This window comes from Pan troglodytes, chromosome 19 (assembly GCF_028858775.2).
Source record: "Pan troglodytes isolate AG18354 chromosome 19, NHGRI_mPanTro3-v2.0_pri, whole genome shotgun sequence".
In the NCBI taxonomy this organism is placed as follows: domain Eukaryota; kingdom Metazoa; phylum Chordata; class Mammalia; order Primates; family Hominidae; genus Pan; species Pan troglodytes.
Genome location: NC_072417.2, coordinates 32,255,859 through 32,273,071, shown reverse-complemented (window position 1 = coordinate 32,273,071; position 17,213 = coordinate 32,255,859). Strand labels below are relative to the sequence as shown.

The 17,213-nt window shown below is 42.0% G+C and overlaps 1 long non-coding RNA gene across 2 annotated transcripts in view; it reads left to right on the top strand.

Moving 5' to 3' along the window:
• Nucleotides 1–17,213, top strand: part of LOC107969188 (uncharacterized) — a 50,167-nt gene that overhangs the window by 19,672 nt on the left and 13,282 nt on the right. The window contains exons 5-6 of one of the 2 annotated variants that reach the window (XR_008540390.2): nucleotides 6,203–6,346; nucleotides 11,126–16,952. This is a non-coding gene — a long non-coding RNA (uncharacterized LOC107969188). Of the gene's footprint in view, nucleotides 1–6,202; nucleotides 6,347–11,125; nucleotides 16,953–17,213 lie in introns of those variants that run through there. The other variant, XR_008540389.1, reaches the window with a different exon arrangement.

Below are 17,213 nucleotides of genomic sequence, written 5' to 3'. Positions count from 1 at the left end.
GGAGTTTGCTGGAGGTCCACTCTAGACCCTGTTTCCCTGGGTATCACCAGCGGAGGCTGCAGAACAGCAAAGATTGCTGCCTGTTCCTTCCTCTGGAAGCTTTGTCCCAGAGGGGCACCTGCCAGATTCCAGCCGGAGCTCTCCTGTGTGAAGTATCTGACAACCCCTGCTGGGAGGTGTCTCCCAGTTAGGAGGCATGGTGGGGAGGGTGGTCAGGGACCCACTTGAGGAGGCAGTCTGTCCCTTGGAAGAACTTGAGTGCTTTGCTGGGAGATCTGCTGCTCTTTTCAGAGCTGGCAGGTAGGAACATTTAAGTCTGTTGAAGCTGCCCACAGCTGCCCCTTCACCCAGGTGCTCTGTCCAAGGGAGATGGGAGTTTTATCTATAAGCCCCTGACTGGAGCTGCTGCCTTTCTTTCAGAGATGTCCTGCCCAGAGAGGAGGAATCTAGAGAGGCAGTCTGGCTACAGTGGCTTTGCTGAGCTGCAGTTGACTCTGCCCAGTTCCAGCTTCCAGGCAGCTTTGTTTACGCTGTGAGGGGAACACCGCCTACTAAGCCTCAGTAATGGTGGATGCCCCTCCCCCCACCAAGCTGTAGCATCCCAGGTGGACTTCAGACTGCTGTGCTAGCAGCAAGAATTTTAAGGCAGTGGATCTTAGCTTGCTGGGCTCTGTGGGGGTGGGATCCGCTGAGCTAGACCACTTGGCTCCCTGGCTTCAGCCCCATTTCCAGGGGAGTGTATGGTTCTCTGTAGCTGGCATTTCAGGCACCACTGGGGTACGAAAAAACATTCCTGCAGCTAGCTCAATGTCTGCCCAAATGGCCCCTCAGTTTTGTGCTTGAAATCCAGGGCCCTGGTGGCATAGGCACCCAAGGGAATCTTTTGATCTGCGGGTTGTGAAGACCTTGGGAAAAGTGTAGTATCAGGGCCAGAGTGCACCGTTCCTCACGGCACAATCCCTCACGGCTTCCTTGGCTAGGGGAGGGAGTTCCTCAACCCCTTGTACTTCCCCGGTGAGGCAACACCCCACCCTGCTTCTGCTTGCCCTCCATGGGCTGCACACATTGTCTAACCAGTCCCAGTGAGATGAGCCAGGTACCTCCATTGGAAATGCAGAAAACACCCGCCTTCTGCATTGATCTCCCTGGGAGCTGCAGACCAGAGCTGTTCCTGTTCGGCCATCTTGCCAGCCACCCCCATGTTTGTCTTTTTTAACTGCTGTTGCTTTAAAGTTTGTTTTGTCTGATATAAGAATAGCTATTCCTGCTCACTTTTGGTGTCCGTTCATGTGAAATGTCTTTTTCCATCTTTTTACCTTAAGTTTTTGTGAGTCCTTATGTGCTAGGTGAGTCTCCCAAAGGCAGCAGATGGTTAGTTGGTGAGTTCTTATCTATCCTTCAGTTCTGTATCTTTTAAGGGGAGCATTTAGGCTATTTACATTCAATGTTAGTATAGAGATGTGAGGTATCATTCCATTCATCGTGCTATTTGTTGCCTGTATACCTTTGTTTTTTGTTTTTTGCTTTTTAAATTGATTGTTTTATAGATCCTGTGAGATTTATACTTTAAAGAGGTTCTGTTTTGATGTGTTTCTAGTATTTGTTTCAAGATTTAAAGCTCTTTTTTTGCAGTTCTTGTGGTGGTGGCTTGGTAGTGGTGAATTCTCTCAGCATTGGTCTGAAAAAGACTGTCTTTCCTTCATTGATGAAGCTTAGTTTCACTGGATACAAAATTCTTGGGTAATAATTGTTTTGTTCAAGGAAGTTGAAGATAGGGCCCCAATCCCTTCTAGCTTGTAGAGTTTCTGCTGAGAAATCTGCTGTTAATCTGATAGGTTTTCCTTTATAGTTACCTGGTGCTTTTGCCTCACAGTTCTTAAGTTTCTTTCCTTAGTCTTAACTTTAGATAATAATAACCTGATGACAGTGTCCCTAGGCAATGATCTTTCTGTGATGAATTTCCCAGGTGTTCTTTGTGCTTCTTGTATTTGGATGTCTAGGTCTCTAGCATGGTCAGGAAGTTTTTCTTGATTATTCCCCCAAATATGTTTTCTAAACTTTCAGATTTCTCTTTTTCCTCAGGAACACCAATTATTCTTAGGTTTGGTCACTTAACATAATCCTAGACTTCTTGGAGGCTTTGTTCATATTTTCTTTTTTTGTCTTTGTTGGATTGGGTTAATTCAAAGACCTTGTATTCAAGCTCTGAATTTCTTTCTTCCGCTTGTTCAATTCTATTGTTGAGAGTTTCCAGAGCATTTTGCATTTCTAGAAGTGTTTCAGGAACATTGTTTCCTGAGGTTTTTATTGTTTCTTATTTACGTTATTTCCTTAAATATTTCTCCCTTCACTTCTTGTATTATTTTCTGGATTTCCTTGCATTGGGCTTTGCCTTTTTCTGATGCCTCCCTAATTAGCTTAATAACTAACCTCCTGAATTCTTTTTCAGATACATCAGGAATTACTTCTTGGTTTGGGTCCATTGCTGGTGAGCCAGTGTGATTTTTTCAAGGTGTTAAAGAAACTCATTCTTAAATGAGAATAAAAAAGGAATTTATTAATCGCAAAAAGCAAATTGTAACTGCACAGTGGGGAAACCTGGCAGATGTCACTTTATCCAAATGATCAGAGTTAACATCATCAGGAATGGAACTAATCACTATCAAGTGCCTTCTAATACCATGAACTGAGAACCATAACAGCCCTTCTATGGTATTCGTGCCAAAAATGCATAACCTGAATCTAATCATGAGAACACATGGAATGACCCAAAATCATAGATACTCTGCAAAATAATAGGCCAATCCTCTTCAATAGTGTCAAAGATATGACAAACACTGATTAACATTTCCAGATTAAATGAGACTTAAAAGAAATGAAAGCTCAATACAATGCATGATCTTAGATCAAATCCTAGACCAGAATTATTTCTCATTTGCCATAAGACATCTGTGGCACAACTGATAAAATTCAATAAAGTCTGTAGATTAGATAATAATATCAGTGTTAATTTACTGATTTTGATGATGGTACTATAAATGTCCTTTTAGGAAATACCCACTGAAGTATTTAGAGGTAAATGGGAACCCTGTCTGCTACTTATTTTCAAATATCTCAGGAAGAAAAATGGTAGAAGGAGGCACAGGGACAAGACGAGAGAAGGCCATCAGGATCATCTGTGGTCAAAGGACTCTGGGCACACTGACATCCAATACCTAATTTTAAACTTTTGATTGTTTTATTATTATTTTGTTAGAGATAGGGTCTTACTCTATTGCCCAGGCTAGGATGCAGTGACATGATTATCGCTCACTACAGCCTTGAACTCCTGGAATCAAGTGATCCTCTCGCCTCAGCCACTGGAGTATCTAGGACTGCAAGAGCACACCACCACACCCAGATAATTTTTTGTTGTTGTCTTCTGGAGAGGGGGTATCTATGTTGCCCAGGCTGGCCTCATACGATCCTCCCACCTCAGCCTCCTCCTGCTAATATTATAATTTAAGTATTTGCCTTTTGCTATGCTCAAGGTTTTACTTAGCCTTGTTGAAAGTAGGGCCAAGTGTTGACTGCTAATGTGTGAAACAAAAGATATGACTTCTTTCCATGCTTGGGATACAGAGGAGCATAGAGGAACAGAAGCTTAGAAAAGCCATTATGTCAAGCCAACTAGAAACTATCAGAGGCCTTGGTACAGCATTTTATTGCAAGAAGTGGCCGGGGACTACCAGGACAGATCTGTGGAACATGGAAGCATTCCTGGAATTCTCAGAAATCTCAATAGAAAGAAGCTAGGTTTAAAAAACAAAAATCTTTGTGTATTTACACATAATGAGAGCTCAGACAATATTAGTGGGTACTAAAAATCTCAGTGACACTGATACCTGGAGAATTTAGATACATTCCAATTTCAAATAAATAATTTTTTCTGCTATAAAGTAGAATAAATTAAACAAATATCTTGACCCTTCCTCCATTGCCCCTTGTGTCCAATCTAGAAGTAAGAGAAAGAGGAAACACAGGTGCTGTGGAGTTGTTGGTCATATAGATTCCCCAAAAAACAAGGAGAACCTCATCCTGGTGTTCAGAACTAAATCACATACATTGTAAATGTGATCAATGCCTTGAACAGGGAAATAGCTAAGAAGTACATTTTGGGGAATGAGGTATTTACAGCCTTATGCAAAAGAAAATAAAAGGCTGTCGGAGGGTGGGATGTGATAGATGTGGGGATGCACTCCCTAGATCCCCTTTTAAAGGACTTGCTGCCCAGATATGGAGAGGGCACTCAGCAAACAGCCTGCAAATGTCAGCTCCTTTGAAGTCTGCTTCAGCTGTAGAGCCACCTTGCCTGGTGTCACAATCCCTTCCCAGAAAGTTCACAACTGGCCCCTGAGCAAGGTTACATTCCTCCTCATGTGGGGATCCAGGCTGACAGAAGGTCCCTGTCTGAGACATTGTCAGTCTTGAGGCAGAAAGAAACAAGTGTATGGAGGATCTAAATGGTGGCTCTGAAAGCTCTTGTTCAGGGTAGCACACATCATTTCTACTCACATTTATATTTGGCCAAAACAAAGCACATGGCCCAGCTTGATTACAATGGAGTAGCAAGTGTAATCCTAAGAGTGTAAGAAAATGTTTTGGAAAGGAATACAGTCAGCCAGGCATAGTGGCCCCTGCCTATAGTCCCAGCTACTCAGAAGACTGAGGCAGGAGGATTGCTTGAGCCCAAGAGTTTAAGTCCAGCCTGGGCAACATGTCTCTTAAGAAAAAAAAAACCTATCAAAAATGTTTGCTCACAAATATTCACTTTTATTCCTTTTATATACCTTTCCTTCCTTAGAGAAATAACAAAAATTCCATTCCAATGCGATGCCCCATCATAGACAAAATCCAGATCATGTGATGGTCTTTATATCAGGCCTGGGTATGACTCCTTTGGAGATGTTTGAATTAAAAATACAAGTTATCACACATACACACACATTATACAACAGTGAAATAAATAGTAACAGAATAACATTTAATAATCCTCTCATTTGATAGGCCAGGAGTGATGGCTTATGCCTATAATCTCAGCACTTTGGGAGGCCAAGGCAGATGGATCCCTTGAGTATGGGAGGTTGAGACCAGCCTGGGCAACATGGTGAAACCTCATCTCTAAAAAAAAATTACAAAAAGTATCAGGCATGGTTGTGTATGCCTGTGATCGCAGCTACTCAGGAAGCTGAGGTGGGATGGCTATTGCACAATGGCAATCCAGCCTGGGCGACAGAGTGAGACCCTGTCTCAAAAAAAAAAAAAAAATCACCTCTCATTTGGTGATTGGGAAGAATGGGAGGCACAGAATAGTTCCTGGTCCATAGAAATTTTGAAATGCTGTTGGGCAGACACTCTGAGGCACTGTTACCCAGGGGTGGGGACTGTTCCCTGTGGTTCTGATTCTAGTCAGTGGTTGCCCATGGCGTTTTCCTCCATTTCACTCCAGCCTTACTGAGGTATGATTGACAAATAAAATTGTATATATTCACGGTGTACAACATGATGTTTTGATACATTTATACATTGTGGAATGATTAAACTCAGCTAATTAACGTATCTGTCACCTCACATAGGTATGTTTTGTGATAAGAACAATTGAGTTCTACTCTCTTGGGAATTTTTAAATATACAATACATTGTTATTCCTTGTAGTTGCCATGCTGTACAATAGATCTCCAGAACTTATTCATTTTGTCTAACTGAAACTTTTTACCATTTGACCAACATTTCCCCATGCTCTGACCTCTGCCCACCATTCAGCCCCTGGCATTCTTTCTTTGCTTCTATGAATTCGACTTTTTTAGATTCCACATATAAGTGGAATCATGTAGTAGTTGTCCTTCTGTGGCTGGCTTATTTCACTTAGCATAATGTCCTCCAGGTTCATCCACCTTGTTGCAGATGACAGAATTTTCTTCTTTTCTAAGTCTGAATAGTATTCCCGTGTGTGTGTGTGTGTGTGTCATACTTTCTTTAACCATTCATGCATCAATGGACAGTTTTGGTTAATTCCATATCTTGGCAATTATTAATAATGCTACAACAAACATGAGATTGTAGATACTTCATTGATCTACTGATTTCATATCTTTCAGACATATACCCAGAAATAGGATTGCTGCATCATATGATAGCTATGTTTATTTTTAATTTTTTTTAGAAATTGAATTTCACTCTGTTGCCCAGGCTAGAGTGCAGTGGTGGCATCCTAGATCACTGCAGCCTCAACCTCCTAAGCCCAAGTGATCCTCCCGCCTCAGCCTACAGAGCAGCTGGGAACACAGGCTCATGCCACCATGCCCAGGTAATTTTTAAAAATGTTTTGTAGAGATAAGGTCTTGTTGTGTTGCCCAGGCTGGTCTCAGATTCCTGGCTTCAAGTGGTCTTCCTGCCTTAGCCTCCGAAAGTGCTGGGATTACAGGTGTGAATCACTTAGCCTGGCATATTTTTAATTTTTTGAGGAACCGCCATATTGTTTTCTCTAATGGCTGCACTAATTTAAGTTCCCACCAACAGTGTGCAGATACTCCCTTTTCTCCACATCCTTGCCAACACTTATCTTTTGTCTTTTTAGTAATAGCTACATGAGTATGAGATGAGATGATACCTCTTTGTGCTTTTAATTAATATTTCCTTCATTATTAGTAATATTGAACACTTTTTCATATACCTATTGGCCATTGAAATGTCTTCTTTTGAGAAATGTCTACTCAGATCCTTTGCTCGTTTTTAAATTAAATTATTTGTTTCCTTGCTATTGAATTGTTTGAGTTCTTTTTATATTTTAGATACTAACCCCTTATTAGATGTATGGTTTGCAAATATTTTCTCTCCTTCTGTAGGTTGTCTCCATTCTTTTGATAATTTCCTTTGCTGTGCAAAAGCTTTTTAGTTTTATGTCATTCATTTGTCTTTTTTTGCTTTTGTTGCCTGTACTTTTGGGGTCATATTCCAAATATTCATTGCCAAGACCAACATCAATAAATCACCCTTTGGGTTTTCTGCCAGTGGTTTTATAGTTTCAGCTTTTACATGTAAGTCCTTAATCAATTTCGAGTTTATGTTTATATGGTATGAGATAAGGACCCAATTTCATTCTTCTGCATTGGCTATCCAGTTTTCCCAACACTATTTATTGGAAAGAGTATCCTTTCACCATGTATGTTCAAGGTAACTTTCTCAAGGTTGCTTGGCCTATGAACATATATATTTATCTCTGGGATCTCTATTCTGTTCCATTGGTCTATATGACTCTCTTTATGCCCGTATGATGCTGTTTTGATTACTATAGCTTTGTGCTACATTTTGAAATCAGGTAGCATAAAGTCTCCTGCTTTGTTCTTCTTACTCAAGATTGCTTAGGCTATTTGGGATCTTTTGTGGTTCTATAGAAATTTTAAGACTGTTTTTCTATTTCTGTGGAAAATGTCCTTGGAATTTTGATAGAAATTGTAGTGAACCTGTAGTTCACTTTGGGTAGAATAAACATTTCAACAATATTAATTCTTCCAATCCATGAACATGGGATATCATTTCATTTATTAGTGTCGTCTTCAATTTCTTTCATCAATGTTTTATAATTTTTAATGTGCAGATCTTTCACTCCCTTTGTTCAACTTATTGCTAAGTATTTTTTTTGTAGCTATTGTAAATGGGATTGTTTTCTTGATTTCTTTTCTTTCCTTTTCTTTTTGTTTTTTTTTTTTTGTTTTTTTTTTTTTTTTTTGAGACAGAGTCTCATTTTGTTACCCAAGCTGGAGTGCAGTGGCTTGATCTTGACTCACTGCAACTTCCACCTCTTGGGTTCAAGTGATTCTCCCACCTCAACCTCCCAAGTAGGTGGGATTACAGGTGTCCACCACCATGCCCAGCAAATTTTTGTATTTTTAGTACAGACAGCATTTTACCATGTTGGCTAGGCTGGTCTCAAACTCGTGACCTCAAGTGATCCACCCTCCACAGCCTCCCAAAGTGCTGGGATTATAGGTGTGAGCCACCACGCCTGGCTGATTTCTATTTTGCATAGTTGTTATTGGACAGAAACACTGCTGATTTTTGCATTTCTGGTTTTGTACCTTGCAACTTTACTGAATGTGTTAATTAGTTCTAACAGTTCCTGTGGAGTTTTTAGGGTTTTCTTGTAGGGAGACCCCCTGAAACTATTGCTACAGAATAAAAGATGAAATGCTCCTGATTATTATAAATACAAAATTGCATGCAGGATTGTGTAAAGACAATGCAAGGTTGGGCTGCCTGAATGAGCCAACAGCGCATGATGTGCTTCCCCCTGCAGAGAGCCTATAAACGGATGTGCAGTCAGGGAGGTTTCACATCACCAATATTCTTATCCCAGAAAAGCAGATGTTCATAGCTCTGGGAATGGAATGCGACCCTTGTGGAGAGCCTATAAATGGACGCATGAGGGGTGGCCATTCATATGTATAAAATAGGGTTTTAAATGCCCTTATCTTGCCATGGCTCTTCTAGGTCTCTTTAGGGTTAAGGCATACTCCCTTCTGAGAATTTGTGGTCTAACCAGTTGTCTAGTTTCACATCCTGTTTCCATCGATTGTTTGCAACCAGCTTTTGCTGCAACTGTTACTGCTGATTAATATCTTGCTAAACATAGGTTATGGATAGACTGTGTTTCTGTTTTAAGGCTCTGTTAAAAATCACTGACACACACACTGTATTGTAAATTCTTATCTCTGTATTCTGCACTTCTGCATACAGATGTTATGTTAAAGAATTACTTCATCCCCATGTGACCATCTCACCTCATAATCAAAGACCCTAAATCCCTCACTAACCTACCCCCACCCTCACTAAACTTAATAATAAATGCTGATATATCCAGTGCATTCGTGGCATCACAAGACCAGAAGGCGGTGACCCCCCTGGACCCAGCTTTCACTATCTCGCATGTGTCTTTTATTTCTTGACCTGCCGATCCACCTGGGAACAAAGAAAGAGCCCCATTGCATTGCAGGCTGCTGGCCAGATCCCACAATATTTTCTGTATATAATATCATGACATCTGCAAACACAGATAATTTTATTTTGTCCTTTCCAATTTGGGTGCCTTTTATTTCTTTTTCTTGCCTAATTGCTCTGGCTAAGAATTCAGTATCTCTTGAATAGAACCCATGGTTCCTGATTTCACTCTCAAGAGGGTGTCATTATCTTTTTCCACTTTTTTTTTTTTTTGAGATGGAGTCTCACTCTGTCACCCTTCTTCCACTTTTAAAGTGGAAAGTTTCCCTTTTCTATTATTTTCTTCAACCACATTTAAAGCGGGAACTGGGGACGGTACCTTCCTTTAGAACTAACCAGCTTTCTTAACCTACTGCTTGCCCAAAGAATGTTGGAGTCCAAGGGTTGTGTTTAGTCTCAAAGCATCACAGTTTTTGCTTTCTGGATTTTAAAAATCTAGGTATGGCTCCTTGGCAATTTAACTTTCTCAGAAACTTCTTGTTGTTTTTCTAAATCTATACGGTCCCAGTTAACTCTGTGTGCTAATACAATTCAGTATTTTTGAGACGTGCTTCTCTCTTTAGATTTAATTATATTACCTTGAATTAGCAGGCTTTCATCAGAAAGCAATGCACTCAAGCTCTTTTCTCTGAGCAATTTTGTCTGAAAGGATTTATTGGCTGACATCTTAGTTGATTCAGAGGTTTCCACCATAGGTTTAATAGCTACTTATTAACTGCCTCTTTGCCAAAGACTGAGTTTGAATTTCTGTCTTTGTTACCCAAAGACATTCTCAGATTTTTTATTAGTTGAAGAAGAGAAATATTTGCAACTTCTTATTCTAAAAGTCCAAAAATGTGTAGACCATTTTCTTCCCTTCCTGCTTGCAAAGAGTTTAGTGCTTTTCCAAGCACATTTTTCCTCCCACCTTTTGTATTACCCTACCTAGTAGCGATCAAACTATATTACTAGCATCTGTTTCCTTACTTCTTCACTCAAATCCACAGGCTCATTTAATACATTATCTTCATTCTAAGTTATTAAAGGTGACTGTTTTGTCCAGTCTTTCACTGCTACAAAACAGGGGTTGACATCTTCCCAGCCTCCAATAATATTTTCTTCATTGCCCATCACTCAGCCCTGGAACCAAAGCCACAATTTAAATTATTTTGTTATGCAGCATCCCACTCTAAGCACCAATTTCTGTATAAATCAGAACTAGCCAGATTTTGCTGTGGTAACAAATTATCCCCAAAGTTTCCATGACTGTTTAAAAATAACAAATGTTAATTTCTTTCTTAAACTATATGTCTGTTGTGGATCCCATTTGGCTCTACTCTTCATTGTTTTCATTCCAGGACCCAGACAAAGCAGCCAAATCTGGGTCATTGCCTATCTTATACCAGAAGGAAAAAAGAACATGGCAGAAACACTCAATGACTCTTAAGAATTCTTCTTGGAAGTAACACACGTTATGCCTGCTTATATTTCATTGATCATAACAAGTCACATTGCCAAGCCTGACACCAATGGGGCACAGAATATGATCTACTTCTGGGTAGGGACATCAACTTTATCAAACAATATTTCAATTTACCACACCATCTTTTGCTCCAAGATGACTGTACCAGATTCTGGCATCTTGTCAACACTTCAGCCAGCAGAAAAGAATTCACACTCTTTTCACGAGCACAATATGAAAATTATACACATTACCTTCCAATATTCCATTGGCCAGGCCTTGGGAACAAGCCATATCTATCTGCTTTGGAGCATGGGAAATACAGTTTGTGGTTTTTTGTTTTGGGGTTTTTTTTGTGCATCTATCTTCCCCACTACCCCCAAAACCATACAGTTCTTACCTGGGCATCCCTATAGTGGGTTTTTTGTTTTGTTCTGTTTTTCTTTTTAATGTGGTCCAATAATTGTGTCTTACTTGGAATTTAGTCTCAACACTATTGAATAAATAACAAAAATCCAGTCTCCACTATAGGCTCTGCACAGCTGCCAATGCTAACGTGGAAGATGGCAAGGAGCCCTGTGCCTTGTCCTCTCACTCTGGGAGCACAGGCTGCAAGTTGGAAGGGCAACAAAAATGTTCTCTCTCCAGGTGTGGAACACAGTGGGCATGTAGAGCTGGGACACGGAGTGCCATACAACTGCCATCTGCAGGGTCGAGGTGATGGATGCCTTTCTTGGGTGTCAAGCTGAAAACAAGAGAACTGTGTTGTCATCTGAGGAGAATGTAATCACTCCTTCCACAACTGTTGCATGTCCCTGTGGGTACAACAGAGCAATCACTGACCTCTCTGCCAGCAAGACTGGATGGTCTAAAGAATAAGAGACAGAGAGTAGCAGAAGGCTTTCTTAGTGCATTTGTCCTAACCCTTGGTGGATCTTGTTATCAAGTATCCAACAAAGGCTGGAACATTCCAGGGGATTAATTCTTCAAATAGGACACCATGAATCTGTCCTTTGGAAACTCATCAAGGCAGAATTTACAATTTCATCAGTTTTATTTTCAGGAATTCTCTACAATTAAGAAGATAATTTACTAAAAACAGTCTTTCCTACCTCTGAGGTGTGTGTCACACACACTGATTAGAAGTGCTATAGAAAAGAAAATTCCAAATCGAATGACCTTCAAAATTTGCCTGTTAATACCCAGTTGTGGAAACAGTTCCATTCATTCAGAGAACTTTTGTATGCTTGTGGTTGATCAGTTTTAAAAAAAGAGAATAGTAATAAATAAAGTACAGTTTAAAACCCAGAATTGGCAGGGTATGGTGGTTCATGCCTGTAATCCCAACAGGTGTGACTAGGATGAGAGGAGTGACACAGGGCCCGGCAAATGCAAAGTTGGATCCTCTCTTCATTTAGCATTTTTATATTTTATTCATCAGAAATGTTTGCATTAATTTTGATTTTAAAATATTGTTTATCTTGGTCACTGAGAGGTGGTGTTTCTTTGGTGCCCCCTTCAATTTTGCACTAGCAGGTGCCTCACTCTCCTGCCTCACTCTCCTTACCCAGCCCTCCCCATAGGCTCATTGTCTTAAGTGCGGTGATGATTTCAAGGGATTCTACATAGGCCGATATCCATCATTTTGTACACTTTAAACAAGTGCAATTTCATGTATATCGATTATAGCTCAATACAGTTATTTTTATAGTAATATGTAAAGCTATAGAGCACAGGCTCTGTGCACTGGTCGCCTTTTCCCTGCAGCTGTGGTCTCCGTCCTAGTTCCTCGCATCTCCAGAATCCAAAGACCAAGACAATCCCCCAGGGTAATGCTGTTGGCGCAGGACCCGAGACTCCTGCTGCAGGCATCTTCTTTGGCTCCTCCTGAGGTGGGTGCTGCGCTCAGAAGCTTAGGCCCGCACCCACCTCCCTAACCCACGCCCCTCCGCAGCCGCCTGCTGCTTGCGCGCTGCAGAGATTGATGCCCACCCACCCCTTTTCCGGGCAGGCGAGGATTAGACGGGGTCCAATCCCAGGGGACGCTGGCCTTCAAGCCCACCAACAACTGGTCAGAGTGAGGATCCCCAGACCCGCCGAGATGAGGGGAGAATCTGAAGTTCGCAGGGTCTGCGAAAGAGGCTGGAGAAAGCTCATTTACAAAGAAAAAAAAAAAAGACGCGGAAGTGTCTTCAGGGCCCTCAGAAGTGGTTTAAATTCTCCGCAAGGAAACTGAGGCGGGTACTGAGGTCGGTCTCGCCCTTTCCAGGGCGCGCAGTGAGGTCACCCCGGGAACTGCTGTCACCGCGGGAGGAGAGCAGCCCAGGGAACTAAAGACGAGTCCAGTTACCAGGGAAATGTCCTGAACACGTGTGGTCATCCCTGCGGGAATGAGGTTGAGTGATTCCTTAGGTCAGGCACTGCGGTTAAGTCCTGCAATCCCAGCAAATTCACAGGCAGAGGCAGAGGCGGGAGGATTTTTTTTTTTTTTTTTTTTTTTTTTTTTAATTAACCAGGCCTGGTGGCCCTAACCTGTAGTGCTAACTACTCAGGAAGCTAAGGCAGTAGGATCCCTTTAGCTCAGGAGTTGGAGGCTGCAGTGAGCCGTGATCGCGCCACTGCACTACAGCCTGGGCGACAGAGCTAGTTCCTGTTTCAAAAAAGAAAAAATTCCTCAAATGTTAATTATGAAATATTTCAGAAGTACAAAAAGGTGTACCACCACCGGCGCTACCACTTCCACCTTAGCAAGTGAAGCCCCACTACAATGGAAGCGTCAGGCGTATCCTCCCGGGCCTCTTTCCCTCCCTCCCCGGCCCTTCCTTCTTCCGATTTCCCTCCCGCCCTTTCCCCTCCCTCCCCTCCTGACCTCGACTTCCTTCCCTTCTCTGTCTAAGGGGCAGGGCGGAAGATCGAGCCTCAACGCTGCCCCACACCCACGCTGGATTTAAAGCCCACGCTGTAGGCGTCTGTCTCCGCGATGGCAGCGTTTTCCTGTCCTCTCCAGGACTGGGAGAGTGCAGCGCTCCTCGTTCCCTTTCCTGGTGCAGGAAAGTGAGACCGCCTTCAGCCTTCTCTCTGCGCCTCCCCAGACCCTCATCTCTCCAGTGATTCTTATGGCCCTGCACTGGGAGGGAGTCACCCATTCAGCAAAAAGTCACCGAGGGCCCAAAAGGTTTTGCCAGAGAAATAGGACGGCTGAAAATGTTACCCTGATGGTACAAACGGAATAACCCCGTAGGCACACATAATTAGCTGTTTTCTGAGGGTATCAAAAGCCACTATGGGTGGAGTGCCTCACGCCTGTAATCCCAGCACTTTGGGAGGCCAAGGTGAGAGGATCGCTTGAGGGGAGTTCAAGACGAGCGTGGACAATTCTGAGGGACCCCGTAGCTACAAAAAAAAAAAAAAAAAAAAAAATTTTAGCCAAATACGGTGAGCATGCCTGTAGTACCAGCTACTGAGGAGCCTGAGGTGAGAAGATCACATGATCCCAGGAGTTTGAGACCAGCTTGGGCAACAAAGGGAGACCTCCTCTCTACAAAAAAGAGAAACAAAATTAGCCAGGCTTGGTGGCCAGCGCCTGTAGTCCTAACTACTCAGAAGGCTGAGGTGGGAGGATCCCTTGAGCCCAGAGTTTCCAGGCTGTAGTGACCGCACTCCAGCCTGGGCAACAGAGCAAGACCCTGTCTCAAAAAAAAAAGAAAAAAAAGAAAAGCCAATGCATACTGCTGGTGAGGCAGGATAGGTAGGCAAGGAAGTAACCATGTTCTCCCGAAGCAGCAGCCATGGTTATAAAATAACTATCATATGATCCAGCAATCCCATTTCTGGGTATATATCTTGTTTTACATTAAATTTCAATTGCAAGCACCCTTTTCTGGGTATATATTTAAAAGATGTGAAATCAGTATGTCAAAGAGGTATCTACGCTCCCATGTTCATTGTAGTATTGTTAATAATTACCAAGATGTGGAATTAAACTATCCATCGATGCATGAACAGATACAGAAAATGTGTTATATACACACACACACACACTCTCTCTCTCAAATACACACCACACAAAATGAAATACTCTCTAACCTTAGAAAAGAAGAAAATCCTGTCATTTGCAACAACATGGATGAACTTGGAGGACATTAAGCTAAGTGAAATAAGCCAGGCACAGAAGGACAAATACTGCATGATTCCAATTATATGTGGAATCTAAAATAGTTGAACTCATGGAAGCAGAGGGTAGAAGAATGCCAGGGGCCGGCTGGGGGACAAAGGTCAGGGAATGGGGAGATGTTGGTCACAGGATACAAGGTTTCAGTTAGGATGAATAAGTTCTGGAGATCAATTGTACAACATGGTGACTACAGAGAATAATAATGTATTGTATACTTAAGGGTATTAGAAACCAAAATCTGGATCCCCATTGCTATTTATTTGTTTGTTTAATTTGTTGATGTTGACTGTGGTGGATTTTTTTTTTTTTTTTTGAGACAGTGTCTTGCTTTGTCACCCAGGCTGGAGTGCAGTTGTGCAATCTCGGCTCACTGCAACCTTTGCCTCCCAGGTTCAAGCCTTTCTCATGCCTCAGCCTCCTGAGTAGCTGGGACTACAGGCTTGTGCCACCATGCTCGACTGAATTTTTTTGTATTTTTAGTAGAGGTGGGGTTTCACTATATTGGCCAGGTTGGTCTCAAACTCCTAGCCTCAAGTGATCTGCCCACCTCAGCCTCCCAAAGTACTGGGATTACAAGCGTGAGGTACCACACTCTATCTGTTATGGCTTTTGCCAGATATCCTGTATATGCCTAATACTAGAACAATCTGAGCATCTAAATAAATAATGTAGCGTTGGAATATAACACAAAGTATTAAATAAATATCTATAAGTCCATACTTACAAGTAAAGGAAGAATTCCAAATAATTTATGTAGATAAATTATTTTGTAGGATATGTAGATATTGGCCCCCTCAAGAAAGTGGAGCTTCAATCCTCACCCTTTGAGTGTGAGCTGCACTTAGCAACATGGGAGGAAGGAAAAGTAACTACACTGTAGAGAAACCTGGCAAACACTTCCTCTGTCAGCTGGTCAAGGTTGATATCATGAGTGATAAGGCATGTTGATAGTATATACCCTTGATGTGATGTGATGAGAATACCTCTTCATTCCTGTGGTCTTCCTCTTGAAAACCTGTAACCCCAGTCTGAGAAAAAAATCAGACAAACCCAAACTGAAGGACATTTTATTTGTAGATACCTGACCAGTACTCCTCAGAACTGTCCAGGTCATCAAAAATAAAGCATCACAGGTCAGAGGAGGGTAAGGAAACATGACCACTAAATGTAGTATGGTGTCCTGGATGGGATCCTGGAGTAGGCAAAGACATTAGAGAAAAACTAGAGAATCCAGGCCGGGTGCAGTGGTTCATGCCTGTAATCCCAGCACTTTGGGAGGCCGAGGAGGGCGGATCACAAGGTCAGGAGATCGAGACCATCCTGGCTAACACGGTGAAACCCGGTCTCTACTAAAAAAATACAAAAAATTAGCCAGGTGTGGTGACGGGCGCCTGTAGTCCCAGCTACTCGGGAGGCTGAGGCAGGAAAATGGTGTGAACCCGGGAGGCAGAGCTTGCAGTGAGCCGAGATCGTGCCACTGCACTCCAGCCTGGGCGACAGAGCAAGACACCGTCTCAAAAAAAAAAAAAAAAAAAAAAAAAAAAAAAAAAAAACAACGAGAAAAAAACAAAAAAAAAAACTGGAGAATCCAAATAAAATGTGGGGTTTAGTTAATAGTTATGTACTAAGTAAGGTTGGTTCCTTAGTTGTGATGAGTGCATCACAACAATACAGTAATAAAACAGGGAAATAGCCACTGCAATGGCTCACACTTGTAATCCCAGCACTGTAGGAAGCCCACACAGGAGGAATGCTTGAGCCTGGGAGTTTGAGACCAGCCTGGGCAACATAATACGACCCCGTCCTCTACAAAATTTTTTTAAAAAATTAGCCAGTTATAGTGGCATGCACCTGCAGTTCCAGCTTCTCAGCTACTTGGGGTGAGAGGATCACTGGAGTCCAGGAGTTAAAGGCTGCAGTGAGCTGTGATCACCCAACTGTACTCCAACCTGGGTGAGAGAGCAAGACCTTGTCAAAATAATATAAAATAAAATAAAATAAAGAGGAAACTAAATGAAGGGGACACAGGAACTTTCTGTACTATCGTTGTAACTTTTTCTGTAATTCTATAACTACTCTAAAATAAAAAGTTAATTTAAAATATAAAAACATTTTATTTCATTTTATAATGGCTGGGTAGATTTTCAGATCTTTAGTGAAGTAGGTCCCAGATGTCTAGAGGCAGATTGCAGAGATGGGCAGGCACCCATCCAAACCCAATTGAGCCTAGTGCACTGGCTCACGCCTATAATCCCAGCAATTTGGGAGGCTGAGGCAGGAGGATCACTTGAGCCCAGGAGTTCGAGGCTATACTGAGCTATGATTGCACTACTGCATTCCAACCTGGGCAACATAGTGAGACCTTGTCTCTTAAAAAAAAATTGAAAGTTAATGTTGCTTAATCTTCTACTGGCCCGTTTTGGCCCTCTCACAGAGTCACTGGCCTCAGTCTTCTCCTTTTCCCCCATTTAAGCACTTATTTTACAAGACCATTTTTTTCAGTTTAATGAGACACAAACTCTCAACTTTTTATTTAAAACAGAAATGCAGTAGTAAGCTAAA